General features: G+C 39.7%; 1 protein-coding gene across 1 annotated transcript in view; it reads right to left on the minus strand.

Annotated features, from left to right (window-relative positions):
* Window positions 1-11,093, minus strand: part of LOC103394749 (neuroligin-2-like) — a 48,119-nt gene extending 37,026 nt beyond the window's left edge. Inside the window, exon 1 of the mRNA XM_008332181.3 lies at window positions 10,428-11,093. The gene's annotated coding sequence lies outside the window, so the exon portion shown is untranslated. The remainder of the gene's footprint in view (window positions 1-10,427) is intronic.
* Window positions 11,094-13,691: the final 2,598 nt, after the last annotated feature.

Raw genomic sequence — 13,691 nt, forward strand, 5'->3', positions numbered from 1 at the left:
GAAGACAAAAGAAATTAAAAAAATTTATCTTTTTTTTTTTTTTTTCTCCCTGGTGGTCGATTTTGTTTTTAAAGCAGTTACACAGACGCATTGTCTATTTGTCTGCTGCCTGTCTCTCTGCGAGACATCTGTCTGATTTGCATGCGACGGTTTGTTTAGCTGATGTCACTCACTGCTGCTTAGTATCGGTGCTTACTGCAGCTGTAACATGTTGTTGTCAAGCCGCACTGATAAAATGGTAACAATTCTAAATATATGTTTCATCCCTGCAAATAACATGGGGGGCAACACCGACATGGGATTCCAGACAATAACAAATGAACGAACAAACACCCCTCATTGATTAAGATCATCAACAAAGACGAGATTCCTCAATGTGACCCCAAAGAAACTGACCGATTTCAACATCTGGATCATGGTATAAAGACACCGGACGGTACGATCACCCCACGAGTCGATCGAGTTTTGGGTTGTTTCAGATTGCTGCTTCACATTGCCTCCCTATGGGCACAAAGACAAGTCAACGTAATCTCCACAGATACCGTAAGAGTTTAATTGTTATTGTCAAGGGGCCACAGTAAAGGCGGATATTTCAGACGTAAAGCTGAAAGGACTCACTCATCATTTAGCCTAAAAATCCATCTCCCGCTGACATTAAAAAGGGTTTTTTTTTTATTATTATGACAAAGAGGAAAGAGAGTCACGAGTTTGCGTATATAAATATTTGTCTGCAAGATACTGTATAAGTACTGAACTACACTCGACATGATCAGGGAATTTGTTCAATAAATAAAACATCAATATTCTGTGGCGGCAACGTTGGGAAGTTCTTTTTTACTGAAATGATCAAAGGTTATACAAAAAAAACATCAACTATATTTATGGCTCTGTGCTGGAGATAAAGAATACAAACAAGTCAACAACTGTCTTAAAATTCACACACCCGCTGACTTGTCAAGACAAATTCTGTTCGGGAGGCTGAAGATGCTGATTATGAGCGAGGTATAAAAAAAGCAAAAAAAAAAGGAGAAGAAAAACCTAAAGCCTTAAAAGGGATTACACAGATCGTCGATGTTAAGTACGATTAGCACAATGGTTACAAGAGAAACTGAAAGATAGATGTTTACTTGTCTTTTAATAATTAATAGTTTGAATGTACTCAACTGTACTAATGTACCTATGTCACTCACCTACGCGAACATCATAATCTAGGATGGAAATGTTTCATTTCTCAGGTTAAAAAATTAAAATTTCTCAGCACTGCACTGCTGCATGGACTTTACTAAATGCTTTTTAAGCTCAGGTCGGCCACACAAAGCAGCCCGGTGGGCCGCATTTGGTCCCCGGGCCTTGAGTTTGACACGTGATCTAGGACATAAAAACAAACAGAAGAGACTGACTTATGCTCGGGAGCTATAATGAAGGGCGAAACGTTCTCATAGAAACAACACATTCCAAAGAAAGCGAATGTAGCACAATACAATGTATTGCGTACAACCGGCGAATGTAAACAAAGCTGTCTTAATGTGACGATGGATTTGTCTGCTTCGCATTAAAGCCACACGAATAAGTGAACAAGAGCTTAACTAACTATGAAACTATGTAACTTGCCTTTTAAATTGGATTAATGCATGGTAAATTATTGGTCCGTTATTTCAATCGTGGTTTCTCATGCACAAACACATATTTACGTGTACATACGTTTTGCATACACATTCATAAAACCTATGTACATACATGAAATAACAGTAGCGATCAAATATCCTGATAAGAAAGACATGTGGAATACGTGTACACATAAACTTCTGCTTCTTTTTGCGCAGGCTGGAGGAGATCATAATGACCATACGGATATGGTTTTTAATGTCCCTCCCAAATCTGGCGTAAAGAGGAGTAAAGTTTTTTAATATCAAAATCCTAGAATATCAACGCAAACACTTTGTCCTTGTCCGTTTTAGCTCACAAGGACAAAGGAGCGGCTAGCGTACTACATTCGATACGTTTGGGTCTTGTCAGTAATTTTAGGACTGTTTACAAAGGAAATACCCAATCAAGATGTAAAGTCACATAAAGTAGACAACATTACATCCCCCTTACATTCCATTTGCATTAAAAAAGCTAAAGGAAATGATTGTGATAATGTGTGCGTTATGAATGATTTAAGCCCGTATGTGGAATACAATAGCTGATTTATTTGTAACCGCAAGTGTCATAACAAAAGGTAATATGATCACATCTGGTCAGAGGGTTGGCACAACAGATATACAATGCTCATGTGCTGAGGTGGGACAAAGCAGCTGGAGCCAGCTCAGCCACACAGTTTGAAACATGAGCCCGCTGTGTTGTCTGGCTCTGGGGGAACTTTCCACTTAAGATCATCATTTATCAGCATAAACACATGCAGTTTACTTTCCCGTGGTACTCAATCTGCTACAAAACAAAAAAACAGGTGCTGAAACGTAAACTTCGCCTTAAGAAGCGCGCCTCGTGAAAGCCATATTTGGACAAATAGGCTAAGTGCGTTGATGTTGTGTGATTCAGCTCCAAGTACAAACCTCCTGCTGTAAATGATGCAAAAGGCAGAGTTTAAGGATGTCCCGTACTGCAAAAACACAGAGTTCAGCTAGTGGTGCATATATGAATTTCATATACAGTAGTCCCTCGCTATTTCGCGGTTCATCTTCCACGGATTCACGACTTGGTGGGTTTTTGGAACTGTATATATAAAATATACTGTATCCCGGATTTGGATCTGCAAGAGAAGTCACAGGAATGGGACGACAATATGGTTGGATCGGTCCAATTTTGCAACAAAATCGATGACGTCATGACAGCTACTCTTCGACTTGAAAAAGAAGCAGCGGAAGCAACTGCCGATCACGATGTTTTTGCAGCAAAAAAGAGCCAGTTCCTGCTACTACTACGGATACACCTTCGGAAACCGTGGAAGAGGTGGCCCCAAGAAATGGCACCTCAATCATCGGCTGCGCAGTAAAAGTCATCATCACCTTCCTCATCATCATTTTACTGTGCATAAATATGATGTCACTACTTGGCGGAAATTTAGGCCTTGGAACCTATCTACCGCGATAAACGTAGTTTGGAAGATTTATATGGAGAAGCTGCGTGTAACTGGGTGCAAAGGATCATTTTAACATGTTCAGGACTCTGCCTACAACAAATCAATATCTTTGGTTCAGTGTAAAGAGTACGGTATGTAAAAGGCAGGTAATAAATAGTGATGAATGTAAGTTCTTACTGTAAAGCTTTGTACAGTAAAGGTTAGTCAGTAGACCAAAAAGCATGTACCACTAAATTCAGTTAAATAAATGATGTATTGAATACTAATATGTTTCTCTTAAATTAGCTCTTTCAAGCTAGTCAAAATGATGACTTTCAGTCTAAACTATTAACTTATTTGTAGTCTGTGGTTCTTAAAAGAAAACAACCAGAGTATAACCCCCAATATAAACTTTGGTTTATAATATCACTCTGACTTCACCATCAACTGCAGTTTGCTTCGGTCTTACGGTGACAGATTAGTTGGGGGAGCATGGATACATTTTCCTGATCAGCAGTGCTCAAATTTGTTATGACATTAAAAGTTCATCAGTGGTTCTATAGTCAATAAAAAGGAATTAGCTTACATCGTAGAGCAGCATTAACAGCCTCTCATATTCCCATTAGAAAATGTGGGAGCTACGGCGCTTGATTCAGGGCAACTTCACTGTCATCCCAGCACTTTAAGGGCTTCAACTGCCACGGTGCAAAACCAGGAACCATTTGTAAGAAATGGATAAAGCCATAAAGCTGCAAAACTGAATGGAGCCCAAGACGTGAACCAAAAGTAGATCAGGTAACTTATACAAATCGATACCAGAACTTTCTGGAAGGCAGGAAAGTATTGGGAATTATTTTAATTTTTAATAGATATATTAATAACATTAATATATATATATATATGCTGAAACACTGTTTGAGTGCAATGGCGATACATATCTGAAAAACTGTGTGGCCGTCATCAGTGAAAAAAAACAAACAACAAAAATAACGTTTGCCATGTGAGTTGCCAGGCCGTCATCAGTGAAAAAAAAACAACAGAAATAACGTTTGCCATGTGAGTTGCCAGATTCTAAAAAAATACACTCTATAAAATGTATTTGAATGAAAGTTACTGTAAAGCTGCTAATGCGATAAAACCACAAGGCTAATACAGTCTAGGGAGGGTTGATAACAGTGCGGGGGAGGTTCGTAAAGGATAAATATATACGTAAATAATATAATAACTATCTCGCCCCAACTTTGCGATTTTTCCCATTTCCTGGGGAGAATTTTGGTAGCACCTGCTACGTATCTTTCTTATAAATCCACACATATTTGTAAGGTTGAGTTTGTGTTTTTCGTTAATTATATAGTATTTCACATTTAAATATAAGTAATACTACTAAGCTCGGACAGCAAAAAAAAAAATGGTGTGATTAATCTTAGCAAATACTAAAATATAGATTTTATTAACTCGGGGTCTAGGCAATTGTATTCATGGATAACAAGGAGAACAATTGATCAAACTGCAACCTACTGAGATAAATAAATACTGAGGCAAATAAGCAACGAGAGAAGAATTAAAGAAAAATTGCAGTTAGCTTTGACAAAGTACTTCAGTGTTTTAATGAAAACTCAGCCAAATGTAACTTTTGGAGAAAATAAACCAACAACAGGAACAGAGAATTATCCAGAGCCAACATGTATGCTCTGGGTAACAACTAAAGGAGAAAAAAACAAAACCAAACAAACAACACTTTTTACCTTCTTTCAAATCACATTATACGGCTGAGGCCACCAGCCAATAGTTAAACAGGGTTCAGCAAAGCCACCAAGAGGAGGCATATACAGTACTGTATATTTAAATTGGCCCATTCAGTCTAATGGCAAGGCTTGGCAACTGTGTACAACAGCAAATGTGATCTTCAAACAGAAAATACAGCAGCGCAACATCAAAGAACAGAATAAAGGGCCATTACAACCGTCAAATCCATATGTTACATAATTACCTGATATGCAATGACCTCGTTGGCAGCGGAAAAGGAGAGAAATGCAAATGGCAAAATTGACTTGTCATATCAAAGTCTTAATTAGGAATCCAACTGTTCCCTTTGTGGTAATTGCTAAAAGAGTCCAATTCACACGAAGTAAAAACTCAAAGGTATGAAAACAGTCTTTCACCTACATTATAATAATGTGAACCAGGCTGTAGGAGAAGTGTAATTCAGCATGGAGGGTTTTTTTATGCCTTAGTGCAGAGTAACTTGTACTTTGTACTTGTCCACCCAAAGTACTTCGAACAACAAGCTCTGTGAAATATATCTAACATATCTACAAAATATACAAGTCCTAAAACAACCGGTTGTGTCAATATACTCGGAGAAATTCAGCATCCTTTCAATCGTTGTACCGGACACTTTTAGTAAACCAACACACACAAACACAAAGGCATATTATCGGCCCCCGGGTCACCTAGACCCCAACGACAACACGAAGGTTAAATTGGCAGGTTCACCTTGTGTGTGCCTTGCTTTTCACTGGATACGGTTTCCTCCCACAGTCCAAACACTCTCAATTGATGTTGGTCGTGAGTTAGACCTAATGTCAGTTTTATACATGGCCCCGTGATGGACAGTGCATACACCACTCTGGCCTAATGACTTCGAGGATTGGCTTCGGCCTCCCTGCAACCTATTAAAAGGATTAAGTGGTTGAAAATGAAGAGAACGAATGCCTTGTGCGTTGTCAGGAGACAGAAGAAGAAGAATTTCTTGATTTACATATCTGTGGCCATCCTGAATATATATATATATATATATTCATCATTCCCCCAAAGAGATTAAGAGTGTTTGAAACCCAATGTTACTAAATGGCAGGCAGGAATAGCTGCCACTGTACCACAGATGCAGTATTAAATACCTCAATTATATTCTAATATCCTAACAAAGAAACAAAAAAAAATTAAGCCGTGCAGTCAATCCTGGAATTTTGAAGTCATTCTCCAAAGACATGCCTCCAAGATCATTCTTAACTCTCTGAAACTACATAAGGAAATAATGTTAAAATTACAATATCACTTAGATGATATGAGTATCGCTCAGACCGGTGCAGACTTTTCCCAACTGGAAGTCATGGGAAAAATCTGACTTAAGATCTTGCCTTGTGTACTTTATACTAAAAGAAGAGAACATATAACCTCTGGACAAAAATTACTGTGTTTTGTCTGGAGATCAACGTGTAAAAAAAATTAAAACAGTTGGCTTGCCGCTTGCTCTTTCTTTGCTTTTATTTGAGGAAATTCTTGCTAAAATTCCACTTCCTACTTTTGGGTTTGGGTGACACCATATCAAATAAACATTAATTGGCTTTTCTTTTTCAGCCAATCATAATCATGCAAGAGGAGTCATCTGACTACTATGAGTTATAATTACTACTACAGCTGCTTCACAAAGCTGCAGGTTTTACAAAAATCTACGAACAACTAGACAGAGGAGCTGGAATAAGTCGGCAAAAAGCGCTCTCCAAAGTCTTATCTGATTGGATGCAATGAAATCTGCAGGAATACTTCTCAATTGTTTTAATTAGGTGAGATTAATTGATTCCCAAATGATCTGCTTAATATTGTAGCTATATGTTATACACTGTTGTTATCCAGCTCCGTGTTGCCATTTTGAGTGAGTCAAATTTGCATGGATGCATTGCACACAGTTTTTAATGCTGGAAGGTAGATTCATAAATCTGCTGTGAGTGTTAGCGTGTCCATGCTAACCTAACACCAACTGACAATACATTACTATTTGCTGGTCGGGGTCGTTGTAAGTGTCACAGAGCATACAGTTAGCACATAACACATGGTCACAGGTGCGTTTTGAGGACGTCTTGATAACTGGTTCAGAAAAGAGTGTTCTCCCCGCAGCTAGTGTCATCATTCCTCCAAAGTGGTTTTGACCAACAGCTAGTCATTAAAGGCCGTTTTTTTTTTCAGCAGAGGACAACTTCCAGCGGATGAAGACACTTGAAAGAGAATTTCTTTAGAAGACCTGTGGGGGATAGTGCCAATCCCCAAAATGGAAATTTCCATCTTCAACTTAAAGTGACAGTTTGAATCAGGCAGAGTAAGATTAATGGCCAAAGAGCAGGCCTAATTACACCTTTGGAAGGCACTTCCTGTTTGCACAGTCCACTGGCATCTGGAACCAACGGATTTTGATGCATGGAGGCGACTGTGGCAAATAGTATAATTGAATTCCCAGCTACGTGGCTTCCTCAGTGGGTCAATGGCATGGTGGTAGAGGAAGTTATAAGCGAGAGGACAGGAGAAAGAAGCCAAAGTCTGAACACTTGCTACACACAGGCAGATGATGCACCGCAAGGTTGCTTCCTTTCTTCTTCTTTTTGATGCCAGTCCTCCTGTATTTTAATGACGAGGGCTGTAAGAGGGTCCATTTGCTCTGGCAGTTCAAGGGGCGAGTAGGTCATCATGGTGCTTAAAGGTCCGTAGACGAATCTATTAAAATAGAGTGGGCTGAATCCAGAAGCTGTTGCGAAGCATGACACCCTACACTTCTTCTCACATAAATTAAATAGAGCTCTTGTTTTTCTGTTCCTGAGCAACGTGTAGCTCCTCTCCACAGGAACCCAAGCTGCCACTGTGCTAGAGAGGCAGAAGTGACGGTTATAGACAGCCGTGGAACGACAGAAGGGTCAATGTTGCCTAAAGCTTAAAATGGAAATCATGCTCAGTCAGAAAAGCGCAACAGTCTCTGAAATGTCTTGAGAATATCTCCCATCTGGAGAGCTGCAGGAGATGTCCTGGGTTGGATAGGGTGGTTGTCTCTGCACCGAAGAGTCAAAGAGCTAGAGTAAGCTTGAGTTGGACGTGCAATACAAGGACAGACGAGGCCCCTTTACTATTAATGCTCCAATTATTAACGTTTTCGAACTAAAGAAAAGTCATGTCCTGCGGAACGACATGTTTACTGTCAATGTAGCCAGCAATGAATTGAATAAAGGCGGATGGACACGTTGTTGTAAGATGTTTACTTTGCACAAATGTTCAACTTCAAACCAATACAATTGCATATTTGTTTTAAGGATGGGGTTTTTCCTGTTATCATTGTTTCCTGTATTTTTGACTTCCTTTTCTGACCTCATACTAACCTCAAGGTTCATTTTGGGAAATACATGCATATAATAATAATATTAAAGCAATAGTATCTAAATAGTATCGGTATCGGCCGGTAGCCAAATCTAAAATATCGGGATCGGACCGGAAGTGAAAAAACGTGAATCGGTGCATCCCTATTTGTAACAGTTCAGGCAATCAACCAGTCCAGAAATGGCTCTATGAACAAAAAAAACAAAAAAAAAAAAAATCAGCCCAGAGAAGGAGAAGTGGAAAAAGTAATAAACTCTGCAAACAGAATCACAGTCCAAAAGCAACAAAGAGGAGGCCAGAAAAGGGTGGAAAGTACAGGGGCGAGAACCACAGGAGTACAAGGAAGAGATCTTGTCAGAGAAACGGAGGCTGAGGTACAAAACAAAGCAGAACATAGACAATGACATAAAAGGCAACTTTTTTTGTGGCTCGTGCTGGAAGACCTCTGCGAGTGAGAGCGACTACGGGCCGGCATGTGACTCGAAAACACGCCATATTAAGCGTTATGCATTCAGATGTATTATGTTTTTGTTCTAGATTACAAGTCTACGAACACCTTAACTTCTCATTTCAAATCCTTGTGGCTAGTTTAGATATGTTCAGCAAACCAGTTTCGACAGACGACCAGAGAGCTTGTTATGGACGACTATATATGAAATGTCTGGTTGTACGTATTAATGACTTCGACATTGTCCTGCTCCTTTGGAGAACTTTTTAAATGCCGGCAAGCTGATGTAACGCTAGGCCAAAGAAAGAAATCACAGGCATTTCATCAGTATATAATGTATCAGCAAATGTCGACAAAAACACACTACTGGCCTTCCGCCTATTTTTTTTTAAATGTCACTCCCCTTTAGCCACAGATAGTGTATTCTATGGGGGAAAATGTGATAATAATGGAAATAATAATAATAAGAAGAAAGTGAAGACAGACAGACTAATCCTTATCCAAAGACCTGTCAGAACAGAGGTCCTGTTGTCTACCATTAGCTGAATGTTGTCTCAACCACCACTGAATATTAATGGAGTCTTCCCTGGATGCATTTAACTCACAATCCTAGCTGCATCTTCATGTGCTGAGGCTGTGTGTGCGTGTGTGTGTGTGTGTCCTGTTTTTATCCCCATTATAAATCCTGACTGTCTGAGGACCATCATCTCTAATATAAAACAGTGTAACACAGAAATTACCATTATCACGCTTTCAAATTAAAAAAAAAAAAATACTTCAATAACTTTTTAATTAATATTTTTGATGTTTTGGTTGGCCAGGATTATACATTATTTCATTTTCCATTTTGGTGAGACACGGTAATTTGGTTCGCATTTATTTAAAATGTTGACAATTATTAAGGGGGTTATGTGTTGTTCTATTATCACATTGGTAACAAAGGCCGTATGTTTATTAGACTGGACCAACGATTGGCTATTTACACAGTGACACAGAACTTGGGATGGTTTGTGTCATTTTAAGAGTTCACATAACGATGAAATCTCTCCAATCTAATCTAACAGCGAAGATGGACAATAAGTTCAATTTGGCTTGAAATGATTATTAAGTGCTCTCTCTCTCTCTCTCTCTCTTTCTCTCTCTGTCTCTTCTCTATCTGTGTATGTGTTAATCTGAATATGTCCTCTCATGCTCTCTCTATCTGTGTATGTGTGTGTGTGTTAATCTGAATATGTCCTCTCATGAGCAGACTTGACAAGACTCACCCCCCATCTCTCTCTCCCACCTCTCTCTCTCCCACCTCTCTCTCCCCCTCTCAAACACACACAACACACACATCCAATTTCACACACGATGAATGAAATCAAATGGATTAAATAAAGACATCACCAAAAAAAAATCTGACACGGCAAGTGAAAGTGGTCTCGGTGTCTTATAATAAATAGGACTGTCATCTTGTCAGCAGCCCCGTTTAAAGGACAGGTCTTGACGCCAAGTGCACGAAGTCGACTGATCGTGTGAAGATGTGCTTATCAACAGGCAAAGCCAATGGTTGGCTCCGGCTGAAAGGTAGCGAATACGTGCTGTAGCAACCAAAGTGCGTTCACATTTCTGATTCAAATCTCATCCACCCCGTAGTTCTGACAGCGCGTCAACATGTAAACCGTGCGCAAAGTGCGGAGTCATTGCACACACACACACACACACACACATACACATGACACGCATGATGCACACAATTACACGGACACGCGAATAAAGGTGACACACGAGGCTTACCTTGGGATTAAAGTGATGATGACGACAGCGGCGGTAATGACGATTCCCCGTCCATTCAAGTGTGTTTCTTGTTCATCTTCTTCTTATCCTCTGTCTTCGAGGCTCTAACTAGGCCATTTCTTCCCCCCTTTTCTCAGGAGGGCATCGCGTCGCAGGCTCCCGAACAGCAGCGCACCAACTCGGCGTACGTCTTTCTCCGGCTTTTCCAAAAAAAGCACACCTCATAGTCACCTCATCCACCGCCTCCCTCTCATCCCTGTCCGACACCACCCCGATCACTATCTTATCTGAAGAGATTTGGCGTGCGGTGGTGATAAGCAGCAGGTATATACATATATATCTCTCTCTCTCTATATATTTGTATTCAATCAGATGTGCATGTATTCTAAGCAGCAGCTGGGAAACGGATGCGTAAAAGGCGACTACGGCATCAACGCGGCGATGTCCTCTTTCCCCATTTGTCTTCGCTGATGATAATCCACGGAATGTCTGCCCCGCTGCACCGCCGGGGGCCTTCGAAAATCACAGCGCACAGCTCCACTCAAAGTGTGGAGGAGAGCTGGAGAGACACCCACCGAAAATTGGGTGTCCAATCGGTTTAAGCGCTTGCGTGGTGCTCTCTCTCTTTCTCTCTCGCTCTCTCTCTCTCTCTCGCTCTCTCACTCTCTCTCATTCTCTCTCTCTCACACACACGCACAAATTATCTTATGTTCATTGCACGTTTTATTGGATCAGTGTGGACAAACCGCTACGGTTTGCTGTTCTTGCTTAAGCTATGACGCTTTGCCATACTGTAAAACGCAGTGGTTACTGGAGAAACCGAATTCCTGTCAACGTGTCACGCTTTTGCAAATATATATTTCTTCCACATTTTAATCATTCAGATAACAACAGCACAACTTTATGTCCATAGAGAACCTATGGAAACACACACAATTCAAAGAGTAAGGGAAAAACTGACAAGGTCAAAGTTTATATGAAAATATAGCGCGAGAAGTAGCGCGTACCCACAATAAGTAAACATTTTGTCCGTGACTTCAATTTTCTGCGGCCAGAAAAACAGGGAAAAAATCATTTTAGATGCCTTGTATACATACACAGCCTCTGTCCCCAGAAATGGGAAAGCATCTTTGGGAGGAAATGCATTCCATAAATAGTGACATAATTAAAGACATAATAAAAAAGTGAAGTTGAATTTTTCATGTGTCACTGACAATGAAACTTGCAAACTTTTGAATCTCTCATGTGCAAACATTTGGAATCCTTTGGTTGAAGTTAGTGGTCTTATAAGGGCTCAGTGTTTAACTACTTTGTAAAGGAGTCCAGTAAGTTCCTTGACATGCATCAGAAAAATGAAATGTGATGATTTCCATTTTTTACAAGTAATTCTGTGAATGCTGTTATCAGGGGGATAGAGATCACTAACATGAAGAGTTGTGCATGTGCTTTTTTTTTTTTTTTACATTTAAAATTCGGTTTTGCTTCGGCCATATGCTTGACACTCCTGCTTTACAGTATGTCACGGTAGGTCACACTGTTGTCTTTTCAACATCACAATAATAATAATGATGATGATGATGATAATAAAACAAATATATATATATATCCTGTGAAATATATGCACACTAGTAAACTCACAAATCATTATCTAGAAACATTTTTTTATTAAATAAAAATGTATGCGTTGTTGGGAAAACAGCTCGCTCTGCTGGATATTAAGTGTAATTACATTATTTTAAACTTTCCCAGGCGTGTTTCGATATTTACTTTCAAAAAACCTTTAGGGTCAACAAACTAAATATAATCCATGTATCGGTTTAGAGACAGCTGAGGCTAAGTTTCCAAGTTTACAGAGATTACAGAACGATAGATTTTAGTAGGGATACAGGGATCCTTCATTCAAACACTTGTGCCAACCCAACAATCCAACGCTATAACAAGCTGCGTGCGGGGCAATCTGGGTGGAATTTAAACTTTGGGGGGTAGAAAAGATCAAATATGTTCAGAAAAATTCGTTCTATTCCGATACAAGCAATTTGTTTCACGGGAGAACGCTAAAAATGCTAACATTTCTCAACTGAACGCCAAAGTGGATAAGTGATGTCAACAGCTCACTTGTCTTTTTTTGTTGAGAATTATTTGACAACAACAATATTGATTAAAATAAATACTATATTTTAAGATTAAGAACTGTATCCTTTGAACTGCGTTACCTCATCAATATTCAAAAACAAAAATACATAACCAGCGAGGACACAAATTTGGTCATCCAATACGCAAGCCTGAATAAATACAGAAATAAAATGTTGAAACATCTATTTTCTCCCTTGTTCACTCCATCTCCACCATCCATAACATTCTACAAGCTTCCATTACAGAGTTATGCCTATAATAGGATAAGGAAAATCATGTTAGGGGATTTAAAACCTCTGCAATGACACTGGCGATGCCAAGCTCAGTTTGTCTTCAGGTTCTCACTATGTGTCACTGTCCTTGACAAACAAGGTGCAGTGAAAAGCAATGGGCGTAAGGGCTGAGCAGCTGACAAGTTCAATCATTATATCATCAAGCATTGTCAAGGCCCACAAATGAATAAATACATCTTTGAATCACAACAATCTGTCACCTTTTTTTTCCCCAGCTTTGAATTGACTGGGAATAAATGAAGCTTCGCATCAGGGTTATAGCACCAAATGTTTTATCTGTTATGCAAGGCAGGAAGCAGGTTGGACCCAAATGCAGCACCAGGGGGACTCTATTCAGGTGCAGCAGGTGGTTTATTCACAGTGGAGCGACAACAACAACAACAACAACAACAACACACAGGAATGAAACAACGATTACAGACGGGTTCTTTTCCAAACAGGGTGGAAGAGCAACAACAAAATCTTTCGGGAAGGAAACGCCGAACACTGGCACACTCTTCTCCAAACATCATGGAATTCTCACGAACAGCTACAGAACAACGATCCCAGAGATCCCAAGACTGAGTGAAGGAGAGAGGTATATACCCAGGGCCCCAGGCGACTCGAGGAAGACTAATCACAGAGACAGAGGTGAGTGTGATGACACTGATTACCCCACACAGCAGGAACAGGAAACAACAGACAGACCTCACATTATCTCTTTTACCAAAACTGAAAGAACTGAAAGAAAAACAAATGAATCCTCTGACGGAAGCAGCATTTGCACTGTTTAGAATTTAGTCGGGGATATGTAGAGAATGTGTCTTTATTTATTTATTGTTATTTATTTATATATATT

This window comes from Cynoglossus semilaevis, chromosome 19 (assembly GCF_000523025.1).
Source record: "Cynoglossus semilaevis isolate Cse_v1.0 chromosome 19, Cse_v1.0, whole genome shotgun sequence".
Lineage (NCBI taxonomy): Eukaryota > Metazoa > Chordata > Actinopteri > Pleuronectiformes > Cynoglossidae > Cynoglossus > Cynoglossus semilaevis.